This window comes from Phyllostomus discolor, chromosome X (assembly GCF_004126475.2).
Source record: "Phyllostomus discolor isolate MPI-MPIP mPhyDis1 chromosome X, mPhyDis1.pri.v3, whole genome shotgun sequence".
Lineage (NCBI taxonomy): Eukaryota > Metazoa > Chordata > Mammalia > Chiroptera > Phyllostomidae > Phyllostomus > Phyllostomus discolor.
The window spans coordinates 28959655-28973320 of NC_050198.1; positions in this window are offsets into that span (position 1 = coordinate 28959655).

The window sequence follows — 13666 nt, forward strand, 5'->3', positions numbered from 1 at the left end:
GATTTTGGGCGCAATTTAAATGAAAGGATGCAGGTTACCATAAAAGAGATGCAGGAAGATGCACGGGGAACCAATAGTGATGGGAAGGAAACTGGAACTCAAAACAATAGAGTGGACCAGAAGGAAGATAGAATCAACCAAGCAGGAAAGCATGATGAAATAAGAATTCAAAAAATCGAGGAAAAGCTTAAGAGCATCCAGGGCATCTTTAAACGTTCCAACATCTGAATTATAGGGGTACCAGAATGGGAAGGAGAAAAGCAACAGATTGAGCACATATTTGAACAAATAATGAAGGAGAACTTCCCCAATCTGGCAAAGGAAATAGTCTTCCAAGAAATTCAAGAAGCTCAGAGAGCCCCAAAGAAGTTGGGCCCAAGAAGAAACACACCAAGGCACATCATAATTACATTAGCCAAGGTAAAAATGAAGGAGAGAATCCTAGAAGCAGCAAGAGATAAGGGGACAGTAAACTACAAAGGAGTTCCCATCAGACTGTCAGCTGATTTCTCCAAAGAGACCTTACAGGCAAGAAGGGGCTGGAAAGAAATATTCCAAGCCATGAAAGACAAGGACCTACATCCCAAATTGCTCTATCCAGCAAAGCTCTCATTTAGAATGGAAGGGCAGATAAAGTGCTTCTCAGATAAGGTCAATTTAAAGGAGTTCATCATCACCAAGCCCTTATTTTAGGAAATGCTAAAGGGACTTATCTAAGAAAATAAGATAAAGAAAAGACATGTATAGTAAAAGGACAGCAAACTCACAATTATGAACAACCACACCTAAAGCAAAACCAAAAGAAACTAAGTAAACAACTAGAACAGGAACAGAACCACAGAAATGGAGGGCACATGGAGGGCTAGCAGCAGGGGGATGGGAGGAGGAGAGACAGGGAAAAGGTATAGAGAATAAGTAGCATAGAATGTAGGTCAAAAATAGATAGGGGGAGGGCAAGAGTAGTACGGGAAATGTGGAAGCTAAAGAACTCATAAGTATGACACATGGACATAAACTAAAGGGGGGGGAACGTGGGTAGGAGAGGGGGTACAGGATGGAGGGGAGAGAAGGGGGGAAATGGGACAACTGTAATAGCATAATCAATAAAATACATTTAAAAAAAGAAGGTTATATATTTCAGAGTCAAATCCCCTCTACCTGCTCTCTACCATCTGACTTCAGATGAAGATATAACCACTGTTAACAGATTCTAGTGTATTCTTCTGTATGATTTTAATTCACATGTATGCATGGGTATATTCACAAAAATGGGATCATAATATGGCATTCCTGGACTACTTGTTTTTTGTAATTTGAAAATATGTACTGGATATATTTTGATATCATTGTAATAATTATACAGTATTCCATTTTATGAATATACCATAACTTACGTAGTCCCATATTTATGTGTATGTTTTGCTTCTACAAATAAAGCTGCAAAAAACATTTCTTATACACATAACTTTGTCTATGAAACTAGGTTATTTCATGGACTGAACTTAATGGAAACAGAAAGATCATTTATTTTTTTTAATGTAATTCTTCCAGGTTGACAATTATTTTCCCCCACTTTAATGGTATAATCCACCATCTTCTGGTTTTATTTTCGCTTCTAATAAGTCTGTTGTCAATCCAATTGGTCTTGGTTTTTGGTAATCCTTTTTATTTCTTTCTTTTTTTCAATTTCTTTTGAGATTTTCTTTAAAAAAAGATTTTATGTATTTTTTTTTTTTAGAGAGAGGAGAAGGGAAAGAGAAAGGGGGAGAAACATCAATGTGTGGTTGCCTCTCATGTGTCCCTCATTGGGGACCTGCTCTGCAAACCAGGTGTGTGCCCTGACTGGAAACAGGACCTACAGTCCTTTGATTCACAGCCCACATTCAATCCACTTAGCTACACCAGCCAGGCAAGATTTTCTTTTTTATGTTTAGAAATACAGTATAATGTATTAGTATAATGTACAGTATTTTCTTTAGAATTTTGCTCATATATTTGTAACATTTCTGGGTAGGATTGGTGTCCTGGCTACAGACAGTTTTTTTTTTTGCTATTGTTTTATTACAGTTGTCCTAATTTTCTCCCATTGCTCTCCCCTTCCCTGATGACCCCCCACTCCCACAGTGAATGACCACCCTGTTGTACACTTTATCTTTGGTTTTCTGCAGATTTACTTTGATAAGTCTAAAAATATGTTTTCATTGGTGTTATCAGAACTCACCATAGATCTTCAACCAGAAGATTTATGCCTTTCAACAATTCTAGAAAATTTCCTGCCATTATGAATTTGGATATTAACCTTTTCCCAACCCTTTCTGCTACCTCCTTTAGGACATTCACTTAAATGTATATTGAATTGCCTCATATCTCAATTTCTATTATCCTTTCATATTTTCTATCTTTATGTGTCTGTGTGCTACATTCTGTGCAATTTTTTCATATTTTCCTTCTAGTTCATTTGTTCTATCTTTAGATTTGTCTAATCTATTTAATCTACTCATTAAGCATGTATTTCAATGATTATATTTTTCATTTCTAAAAGTGTTGTCTGTATCTATTTTCAAATTTGTTTTACTATTTTTCATATAGTTGTATTTGTAATTCTATCTCATATTTCTTTCAACAATTTAACTAACTAGCATCTCTAATTGCCTTTAGAAAGGGATTTGGATGCCTGTGGAATAAAGTTGGAAAAAAGACTGCATGCATCTCTTTGGTGCCATTTCAGATCTATTTAATAAATTGATGAAATTAAAATTAAAACAACTTTTTAAATATACTAATGCTGTAGTTTGAATTTGATACATTTAATATCTGAAATTCAGGAAGGCCAATGCTGCTATTTTTTATTTTGATTGAGTTTTGTTTCTATTGGTCTATTTCTTTAAGTATTTTATAATTTTATATTTGTTTCTGCTTAGGTAAATTTCATCTGTGGAAATTTTGAGGAATCTAGTTTCAGTGCCACATTCCTACAGAAAGAAACTCTATTATCATCTTTCAAGTACCACAGGGTGTCATGAACCCAGGATCACTTTAAATTAAATTTCTTAGACTTCATAGGTGATATAAGTTTGAATTCTAACCATATATGAAGGTCTGCTTACAGTTATAAATTTTCAGGGGAGACAGTTTTCCCCACTTAGAGGAGAAATTAAGACAGATAAGACTCATTTTCTATCCTTGCTGCAAGCAGAATGTTTATCTGGCCTACTATTTCACTATGCTGCAATTCTTACAGGGTCCAGACTTCATGTGAAGTTGCAGTTCTAACACCCTCCTGTGTGGGCCCAGAGCTCTGTGTCCTGTGTCTCTGTTCAGGTATTAAGAACCAGAGTTCTACATTCCTAATAGTGACAAGTAGGAGTGGGTTTGGGGCTTGCCTATCACTTTGGTTTCTAGTTTCTCTTCCTTTTTGACCCCTAGATATTTTCTTTACAAGCTAAAATACAAGCTCCTTTCTAAGGAAAAGGAGCTTGTATATTATCTAGAATTTCTGGATGCCTTATTATGAAAAGGTTTCTCAGACTATCCAGTCTTTTGTTATCTGAAGTAAAAAACCCAAGCTCCTTTAATCTTTACAACAGCCTTACAAATTAAGCACACTTATTTCTGTTTTATTTTTGTGCAGTTGAGGCTCAAGCAAGGTAAGGGTTATATAGTGTCAATCAAGTAACAGAGTCTAGATTTTAACCTGATATTGTCTGACCCCAAAGTTCATGGTGGTTTAAACACTGAGCTATATTGCTTCTTAATATATACTGTAGTCTGTGTTTCTTTTTCTTTTAGAAGCTGTTAATCATACCTATCCTCAGAAAAAAATAAAATGACTTTCAAAGGTACTAAAAGCAGAAAAACTTATCCCTTGCTTATAAAATGTATTTATTTATTAAACCTGATAAGCTCTGCTATCAAAGTCCTATAGCTAGTCCAAGGTTAACAATTGTATTTGTCAAGTACCATAAGGGGAGAACTGAATGTTTTCTTATGCATTAATGATAAATAATACTTTAACCAAGGCATTATCAAACCTTCCTTTCCCTTGACTTTTTTGTGCTTATTTTTCCCCTACAAGCCCATCATCTTCTCCATCACTCTCTCCCCAGGCTGCTACTAGCTCTATAGAGTAGTAATAAATATGACTGGGTCTCTGCTACACTTTTGGCAAACAAAAAAGTCTTGGACACAGTAGATATAGACTTTATCTGTCTAGCTTGTTGATTAGAAAAGCATGCTGGAGGACATGTAAGCTTTAATGAAGTCTGAATAGATTACATCTATTTCTTCCTCAGGCTCAGCATGACATGGCACTCATAACAGAAAAAATAATAAGTCTGGTATAGTGGTTCACCATGCGATCATACTGCTAGCCACACACTGATTTTTGCTTTCTTAAGTACTAGAAAATTGGTAAGTTCATAATTTGTTCTGGTATTTTCTCAAGTATCTAGGTATCTATAATTACTTGTGTTATCCTTATTTCCTTTTTTAAAACACACCCATGTACACAATTTGCCCTGTCTTGGACTATAGAGATCCTCAGGCCTTGATTTATTTGCTAAGAATGAAGTCCCTACTTTAGACCAGTCTCTGCCCTCATGGAGTATATGATCTAATGTGGAAGTTAAATAAACAAACAAAAATAAACAATCAGAGAGCTATAAACACTATTAAGTGTTTAAAAAGGTGATAAATACAGAGTTACTGGGTTGGTGGTGGGGTGCTACTTTAGAGATTTTCAAGAAGTTGTTCAAGAAAAGACTTCAGAAATTGGGACATCACTCTTTGTTTCCCTTCCTACCTTACTAGTTGCTTCTTTTTAGTCTTCTACAATAATTTTGCTTCATCTTTTCAACATTCAAATATTGGAATGCTCCAGGGCTTACCCTTGGACTTCTTTTTGATCTGCACTCACTCCATAGATCTCATCCAGTCCCCACATTTTAAATATTTTTATGCATTATGCTTAAATGAGCAAAGTATGTATAGAACACTAACATTTGCCTAAGGAATGAAACTGAAGGGTCTGAGATTTTATTCTACTGGCAGCCTAACAAGTTAGCCTGCCACAGTGTCATGAATTCTGGCAGTACACAAGACTCTTGGGCCTTGTAATTCTATTTCATATTTCTTTCAACAGTTTAAGTAACTAGTAATTTTAATTGCCTTTGGAGAGTGGATTGAATGACTATGGAATAAAGTTGTAAAGAACTTTTCAATGCATGTCTTTTGATGCCATTTCACACCTATTGAATAAATTAATAAAATCAAAACTGAAACAGCTTTTCTATTTTTCAAAATTAGTATATTTTATTAATTACACAATTACAGTTGTCCCATTTTTCTCCTTTGGCCCCTCCAACTGGTACCCCCATTCCCTCCAGTAATCCCCCTTCAGTTCATGTCTATGGGTCATAAATATAACTTCTTTGGCTTCTCTATTTCCTATACTATTCTTAATCTCCTCCTGTCTATTTTGTAACTACTAATTATGCTTCTTATTCCCTCAACCTTTCCCCCCATTCTTCCTCCTCCCCACTGATAACCCTCCATGTGATCTCCATTTCTATGATTCTGTTCCTGTTCTAGTTGTTTGCTTAGTTTGTTTTTGTTTTAGGTTCAGTTGCTGATAGTTGTGTTTGTTGCCATTTTACTGTTCATAGTTTTGATCTTCTTCTTCTTAAATAAGTTCCTGTAACATTTTATATAGTAAGGGCTTGGTGATAATAAACTCCTTTAGCTTTGCCTTGTCTAGGAAGCACTTTATCTGCCCTTCCATTCTAAATGATAGCTATGCTGGACAGAGTCATCTTGGATGTAGGCCCTTGCTTTTCATGACTTTGAATACTTCCTTCCAGTCCCTTCTTGCCTGCAAGGTTTCTTTTGAGAAACCAGCTGATAGTCTTAAGAGAATGCCTTTGTAGGTAACTCTCTTCCCTTGCCATTTTTAAGATTCTCTCTTTATCTTTAACCTTTGGCATTTTAATTATGGCGTATCTTGGTGTGGCCCTTTCAGGTTCAACTTGTTTGGGACTCTCTGTGCTTCCTGGACTTGTATGTCTATTTCCTTTGCCAAATTAGGGGAGTTTTCTTTCATTATTTTTTCAAATTCTATTTTTTTAAATTTTCAATTTCTTCTTCACCCACTTCTTCTTCTGGCACCTTTATGATTCAGATGTTGAAACATTTAAAGTTATCCCAGAAGTTCCTAAGCCTCTCCTCATTTTTTAAAATTCTTTTTCCTCTTTCTGTTCCAGATGAATGTTTACTTCTTCTTTTTGTTCCAAATCATTGATTGGAATCATTGATTGGAATCCCAGCTTCCTCTCCTTCACTGTTGGTTCCCTGTATATTTTTATTTATTTCACTTTGTGTAGCCTTCACTTCTTCCTTTATTTATGGCTGTACTCAATTATGTCTCTGAGCATCCTGATCACCAGTGTTTTGAACTCTGCATCTAACAGTTTGACTGTCTCCATGTTGCTTAGTTTTTTTTTTCTGGAGTGTTGATCTGTTCTTTCATTTGGACCATATGTCTTTGTCTCCTCAACTTGGCAGCCTCCCTGTGTTTCTGTATTAGGTAGAGCTGCTTTGACTCCCCATGTTGGTGCACTTGTTATGTTGTAAGAGGCAGAGTCTTAGGTGCACCAGGGTGGGACAACCCACTTCACTGCTTTGTGATGTTGTATGTGGGGGAGTGGTCAGAGAGGAAACAATGCCACTTGCTTGGCTCTTGACCCATAGACATCTTTTTAAATATAATAATTTTATAGTTTGAATCTGACACATCTAATATCTGATTCAAGAGGGTCAAATTTATTCACAATCAGTCCTTTCTTCATTAGCTTTCTACTCCCATCATGGTCCATGCCATCTTGTTCTTTCATTTGGACCATATGTCTTTGTCTCCTCAACTTGGCAGCCTCCCTGTGTTTCTGTATTAGGTAGAGCTGCTTTGACTCCCCATGTTGGTGCACTTGTTATGTTGTAACAAGGACTAGTTTTCTTGGACTAGTTTTCTTGGACTAGTTTTCTTTATGAGCAATATTTTATTTGCAAGTCATATACTTTATTTTTATCCTTTTTATTTTTATTTACAGCTGACATTACATTATTATATTAGTTTCAGGTGAGCACTGCAGTGATCAGACATTGCATAACTTATTAGTGATCATCCCAATAAATCTCACACTTATCTGACACCAGACATAGTTATTAGAATATTGACTATATGTCCTGTGCCACACTTTACACCCCCATGGCTATTCTGTAACAACAAATTTGTGCCTCTTAATCCTTTCACCTTTTTGACCCATCCCCTCAACCTCCCTCATCTCTGGCAACTGTCAAAATATTCTCTGTATGTATGAATCTGTTTCTATTCTGTTCATTTACTTATTTTGTTTTTATTTTTTTTATTTAGAGAGTATGTTTATTAAAGCTGGGGACAGTGAAACAAAGGAAAGGCTTAGGATAGGAGAAGCAACAGGAGAGAGCATAGGCAGTGCTCTGTGTTGGCTCTCTGGAATTATTATAGGAAAGAATTGAGTCAAATGGGGCAGTTGTTAGCTCCCTGAAAATTCTGGGATAGAAGAAGCAAAGGGTCAGGCTAGGCAGTGCTTTGCGATGGCTTTCTAGAAACATTATAGGAAAGAAGTGAGCCACACTGGGCTGCTGTTAGCTCACTGCAAAGTCAGAGAAAGGGGGGCCTTCAAGACAGGTTCAGGAAGAAAGCTCAGGATAGCTGCCATTACCCATTGTTCCCTTGGTTGCAAGTCTTGTGGGATCTTTAGAGTTTAGGATAAAAAAGTAAATATACTTGTGCAAAAGGGAAAAAAGGTGTGGGCATGCTCCAGAGAGAGCCTGTCTATTTTGCTTTATAGATTTAGTTGTTAATAAATAAATATGTATTGTCATTTCATAGTTTTCATCCTTTTCTTCTTCTCCTCCTCCTCCTCCTCCCCTCCTCCTCCTCCTTCTTCTTCTTCTTCTCCCCCTCCTCCTCCTCCTCCTCCTTCTTCTTCTTCTTCTTCCTTCTCCTCCTCCTAACTTCTCCTTCCCTTTCCCCTTCTCCTTCTAGAATACTCTTTAACATTTCACATAATACTGCTTTGGTGGTGATAAAGTCCTTTAGCCTTTTCTTGTTTGAGAAACTCTTTATCTGTCCTTTGATTTAAAAAGACAGCTTTGTTGTTTAGAGTAATGTTCATTGTAGGCCTTTGCTTTTCATCACTTTCAGTATTTCTTGCCAATCTGTTCTGGCATGAAAAGTTTCTTTTAAGAAATTAGCTGACAGTCTTATGGGAGCTCCCGTGTAGGTAACTAATTGTTTTTATCTTGCTACTTTTAAGATTCTTTGTCCTTTACTCTCTGCATTTTAATTATTATGTGTTTTGGTGTGGGCCTCTTTGGGTTCTTTTGGGACTCTTGTTTGGGACTGGTTTGGGACTCTGCACTTCCTGGACTTGTTTGTCTATCTACTTCACCAAGATAGGGAAGTTTTTTGTCATTATTTTTCAGATAAGTTTTCAGTTTCTTACGCTCTCTCTTCTCCTTCTTGCATCCCCATATACGAATATTGGTATGTTTGAAGTTATTCCAGAGGCTCCTTATACTATCCTCAATTTTTTATTCTTTTTTCTTTTTGCTGATCTGATTTTCTTTGTTGCTTCCTTATATTCCAAATTCCTGATTTGATCCTTGGCTTCAACTCTACTGTTGATTCCATGTAAATTATTCATTTCAATTAGTCTATATTTCATTTATGACTAGTCATTTTTATGCTGTTAAGGTTCTCAGTTCATTGAACATCTTTATAGGTAGTTTTTTAAACTCTGCATCTAGTAGATTGCTCATCTCCATTTTATTTAGTTCTTTTTCTGAAGTTTTGTTCTGTTCTTTCATTTGGAACACGTTTCATTGTCCCCTCGTTTTGGCAGCCTCCCAGTGATTGCTTCTATGTACCAGGTGAAGTTGCTATGACTCCCTGTCTTGGTAGCATGACTTTATGTAGTATGTGTCCTCTAAGGTCCAGTGGCATAGCCTCCCCAATCACCCAAGCTGAGCACTCAAGGTATGCCCCCAATGTGGGCTATACCCCTTCTCTTGTAGCTGAGCTTTAATTGTTGTTGGTATATCAATCAGAGAAATTTATCTTTAGGTCAATAAGCTGCAAGGACTGGCTAAAACCACCGACCACTGGCCTCTGACCATTGTAGAGTATTAGCTGTACAGGGGCCCACCCCATAGAGCAGTACTTACTTCAGCGGTTCTCTGGTGCCCACTGAGCCTACCTCTTGAGTATGTTGCTCTTGGAGATAGTTGGGCAGTGGTGCTTCAACAAGGTCTGAAGCTTATCCACTAGGTACGCTGGCTCTGGGGCCTCCCCAGGGGTGTTGGCCAAGGTTATCCACTGCCTGTGTTCTACCCAGGGCCACCTGGCATGAGCTACAAAATAATCTATAGATGGCTATTGCTTGTGCTGGGCTTAGAGGTGCTGAAGCGAGGCCAAAGTGTGAACCAAGACCCGCTGCTGCTGCTGCTGCTGCTGCTGCTGGGCCTGGGGCCAATTAATGAGAGGTACAGGCTTGCTGAGGACAGATGCTGCTTGTTTGAGAGATTCTAGGAACATCTAAATCATGAACCAAAACAGGCCTTTTGTATGGAAAAGTCATTGGAAAAGTCATTTTCAGCTCAGGTGAACTGAAAAGTTGGGTGGGGCAGGACCTCAGGGAATCACCAGGGTGGGTCAAACAGTGTAAGTTAGGTGGATGGAGTCTCAGATATAGTGCCTGCTGGCTGGTTCTGTTGCTCTGTGGTGGGAGGGCCAAGAAAAGAAACAATGACTTCTGTAGCACTTTTCTCTGGGAGAAAGCTGCTCTCCCAGTTTTTGCCCTGATGCTGGACAATTCAGTTCCTCTTCATATGTCTCTGGTGCCTCTCAACATGCTTCCTCCATGCTGGAGCTCAGATGGAGTAAGTCCATGTTCATTTGTGCATGGGCTGTTTAAATGGAACTGCCTAGGACTCCAGAAGCTGTTTGTCTCACTCAGCCTCAATTACCACTGATTTTTACAGCTAGAAGTTATGGGGATTTCTCTTCCTGGCAGTGGAACCTTGGGATGGGAGCCTGGTGTGGGTTTGGTACCTCTTGATCCATTGTGGAGACCTCCCCAGCCAATATCCTCCCCATTTTATCCATCTCATGTGGATATGGGCCCAGCACATTCCATGTTTCTGCCCCTCCTACCAGCCTTTATGTGGCTTCTTCATTAATTCTCTAGTTGTAGGACTTCTACTCAGCTTGCTTTCAGGATGTTCTGAATGATGGTTATTCTGTAGTTTAGTTATAATTTTGATGTGGTTGTGGGAGAAGGTAAGTACCACATTTGCCTACACCACTATCTTGACCAGAACTCTGGACTAGTTTTCAATGGCTTCTTATTTCCATCCTTTCATCCCTACAGGTGATTGTCTACACTTCAGCCAAAGTGATCTTTTTAAAGTATATAAGATCATGTCCCTCTAAGAGCAAGGAACTTCTTTGCTCAGAACTCACTGATCACCAAGGAGGGGCAGTAAAACTTTGTGGATGATACTGTCCAGCAGTATCCCCCGTCTTGGCTGCGGATGTTTGTTGAAACACAAGAAAAACATACACAGAGACAACCAGGTCCTCTGGGGGAATAGGGACAGAAGGGCCACCCTCTCTCCTGGAGGATGCCCCGTATCCATTCCCAAGCAGATTTTTATTGAGAAAACAGTTTGTGGATTCACAGTCTGGCAGAAAAGATCAAAAGAAGTAGGTGACTTACAAAGGTGCAGACAGAACTCCTGCTGTGATTCTGGGCAAAGTTTGGGGTTTTATCATATGAAAGGACTACAGGTTCCAAAGGTTTCCTGTCTGTGCCTTTACATTCCAAGTTAATAACATCCTCCAGCAAAGAGATCTCACAGGATCTTGCATATTCTATGCCCCAGGCCTGATTACCCTGGGGGTCCACCATTTCTGGTCTAGGCTGTACCGCCCCTGCAGGCCTGAGAAGGGCAGGAGACAGAGGCAGCCAGAAGACTTGGATTTCTCACATCTAAGAACAAAGACTCAGGCTTTGACAAAGGCGAGGGGGCAGGGGTTGATGTCAATCACCCCTTCATTTCCACAGCCCCCGTGAGTCTCTTCCCTTAGGGCATTCCCACATGATCACGTTTGTCTTAGATTCATTCTCTTTCTTAGAGAATTGTTACCCGTCATTGACCGCTGATCATGCAAAAGGGAAACCAGGCATTAGAACAGGCAGCGTTCATGCCAGGGAAATAAGTTTTGTCTCCTTAGTGGCTTCTGGTCCAGAGGTCTTTCACTCAGCCTAAGTCACGGGGGGTTACAGCTTCCTGAGACCAGGCAGGGCGGTCCCCAACAAAACTTATCACTCAAGGAACAGCATTAGTCAGAGTATTAGCTTTTGAGCCAGTTTCCCAAGCTCCAGTTCCTAAAGTGTAATATAAAAAGGATCATGTAATGCCTGAATGGGCAATCGGTTCCATTACAGGAAAGGAACCCTGAGCTTATAGACCTGAATCTTTTATGATGGGCAATAAACCTACCTGCCTTATCTCCCAAGGGAGACACTATCTCTATCTTCCAAGAATATTAACTATACAAACATTCATGAAAAGATAGTTTGGGCAAAAAGCAATCAGTGACTATTCACGAGGTGTGCAGAAATATAAGAGATATATAGAAAATTATCTCCCAATATGTGTTTGCTTACTTTTTTAAACAGAAGAATGAACAAAAACCATTTTTAAAGTTACTGAAAGGAAACAGGGTTGGAAGGACAAGAATGGAAGCTAAACTTCCCTGAATATTGTTGGGAATAAGGAAATTAAGAACTGAATTTCCTCTAATAGACAAGAACCACATTGTAGCTAAAAGGAAATGATAAGGGAGACACAGGGCAGTTAAGCAAACATCCTGTGTCTAGCAGACGCTCTCCCCTAAATAGGCTAGATAAGCAGTGCTTTGTAGTTTTTAATGAGAAAATAGAAAACTAGCTAGCTAGAGCCAGGAGATTACTAGGTTAATGAACAAACAGCCTGCCTTCCCGCCTTATGCAAAAATGCTTGGTTTGAAATTCCTGCACGTGGTCTCTGTAAGCGAATTGCTAACTGCCACATCTGCTTCTGTATAACGCTTGCTTGCCCGCCCCTATATAAGAAAGTAGTTGTACGCACTCGCGCGCGGCTCTCGTTTGCAGCTCGTTGTGGGCACTGTGTCGCTGGACACTTTGAGAGTTTGCCCCTGCGCAGGTTAAACTTGGCCAATAAAATAACATCTTTGAACCCCTGTAAGTCTCCGATATTGGTTCTCGCATGTGCTGGATGCTACAAATATGTCTTGTTTTGTGTAACTGATTTTGAAACCAGCTATTTTACATAATTACAATAGAAAACAAAATTCAATTTTAAAAAAGCAAACTCTAAAAACCAAAAACTGCATGAAACAAATGAACCAAATTGTCTATCAAACTGGCAGAAAAACCACACAAAGAATAATTATTTCAAGTCACTTAAATACAGTAATTTGTCTGTATATTCCTACTAGGGTGTACTCTAAACGAAAAAGGAAATCCAAAAACATCTTGAGTTCTTTCAATAAGTGTGCTAGTGGTAGTGTTGATGTTGGTATGCTGAGACTGTTTGGTGTAAAATGTTGATGAGATTGAGAACCAAAGTTTTCAGTATGACAGAATAGAGATACAGATCGAATATTAAAGAAGTTAAATAAATCACCTTAGTCCTGAATTAGAATTATTATGTATAAACCCATGATGTATTTTAACTTTATAAAAAATCAAGGCATTTCTTTGCTCAAAACTCAATTATCATAGTTCACCTCACTCAGAGAAGTATACAAAGCCTTTTCCAAATTTGCAAATAAGATCGTAACACCAGAAGAATTAAAACTTAAAAAATAATATTTAAAGCCCAACTTGATTTAGTCACTTCCAATAACTGATTATTGTTGAAGTATAGAGATCCAGTCATCTCTTCCCAACTCAGAACAATTTTGAAAGGCCATTCTAGCTCTACGAGCTCCAAAGGATTGCCAGAGCCCTGTATTGGGACCCATGACAGCTCAATTTACTTCCTGTGCCCAAGCATGATTGTTCTCTCTGCCTTCCACAGGTGTTAACCCCAAAGTGCTCCTTAATGAACAGTCTGTGTTCTAAACTGCACCTGAGAAACCAGCTACCTTGGTAGCCATGCCCTCACACACAGCCCATCCAATAAACACCATTATGATAGTTTAACTACAAAAAGGTCAGTATGTGTTCCTATGTGTACCAGAAAACCGCTGGCCACAGAAAACCCTCTACCCTTAACATTGAACAATTCTTTCTCTTTTGAAATATCCCCTAATGGCTTCAACTGAGGATTGCCAATGTACTTGAAGACCAATCACAAAGTCTCCCTGCATCCAAAAATCCCACCATAATAGAACACTTGCCAATCAAATGCTGTATCACTGTTTCCTCTTTTTACTCCATAAAATATACTTTCTAACATTCTTGATTCCTTTGTTGAAAATTTACAAAGAACCTATGTTAATTTTTTCAGACTTACTTTTGTCTTTGACACATCTCAGAGTCAGTTCCCCAGGGAACCC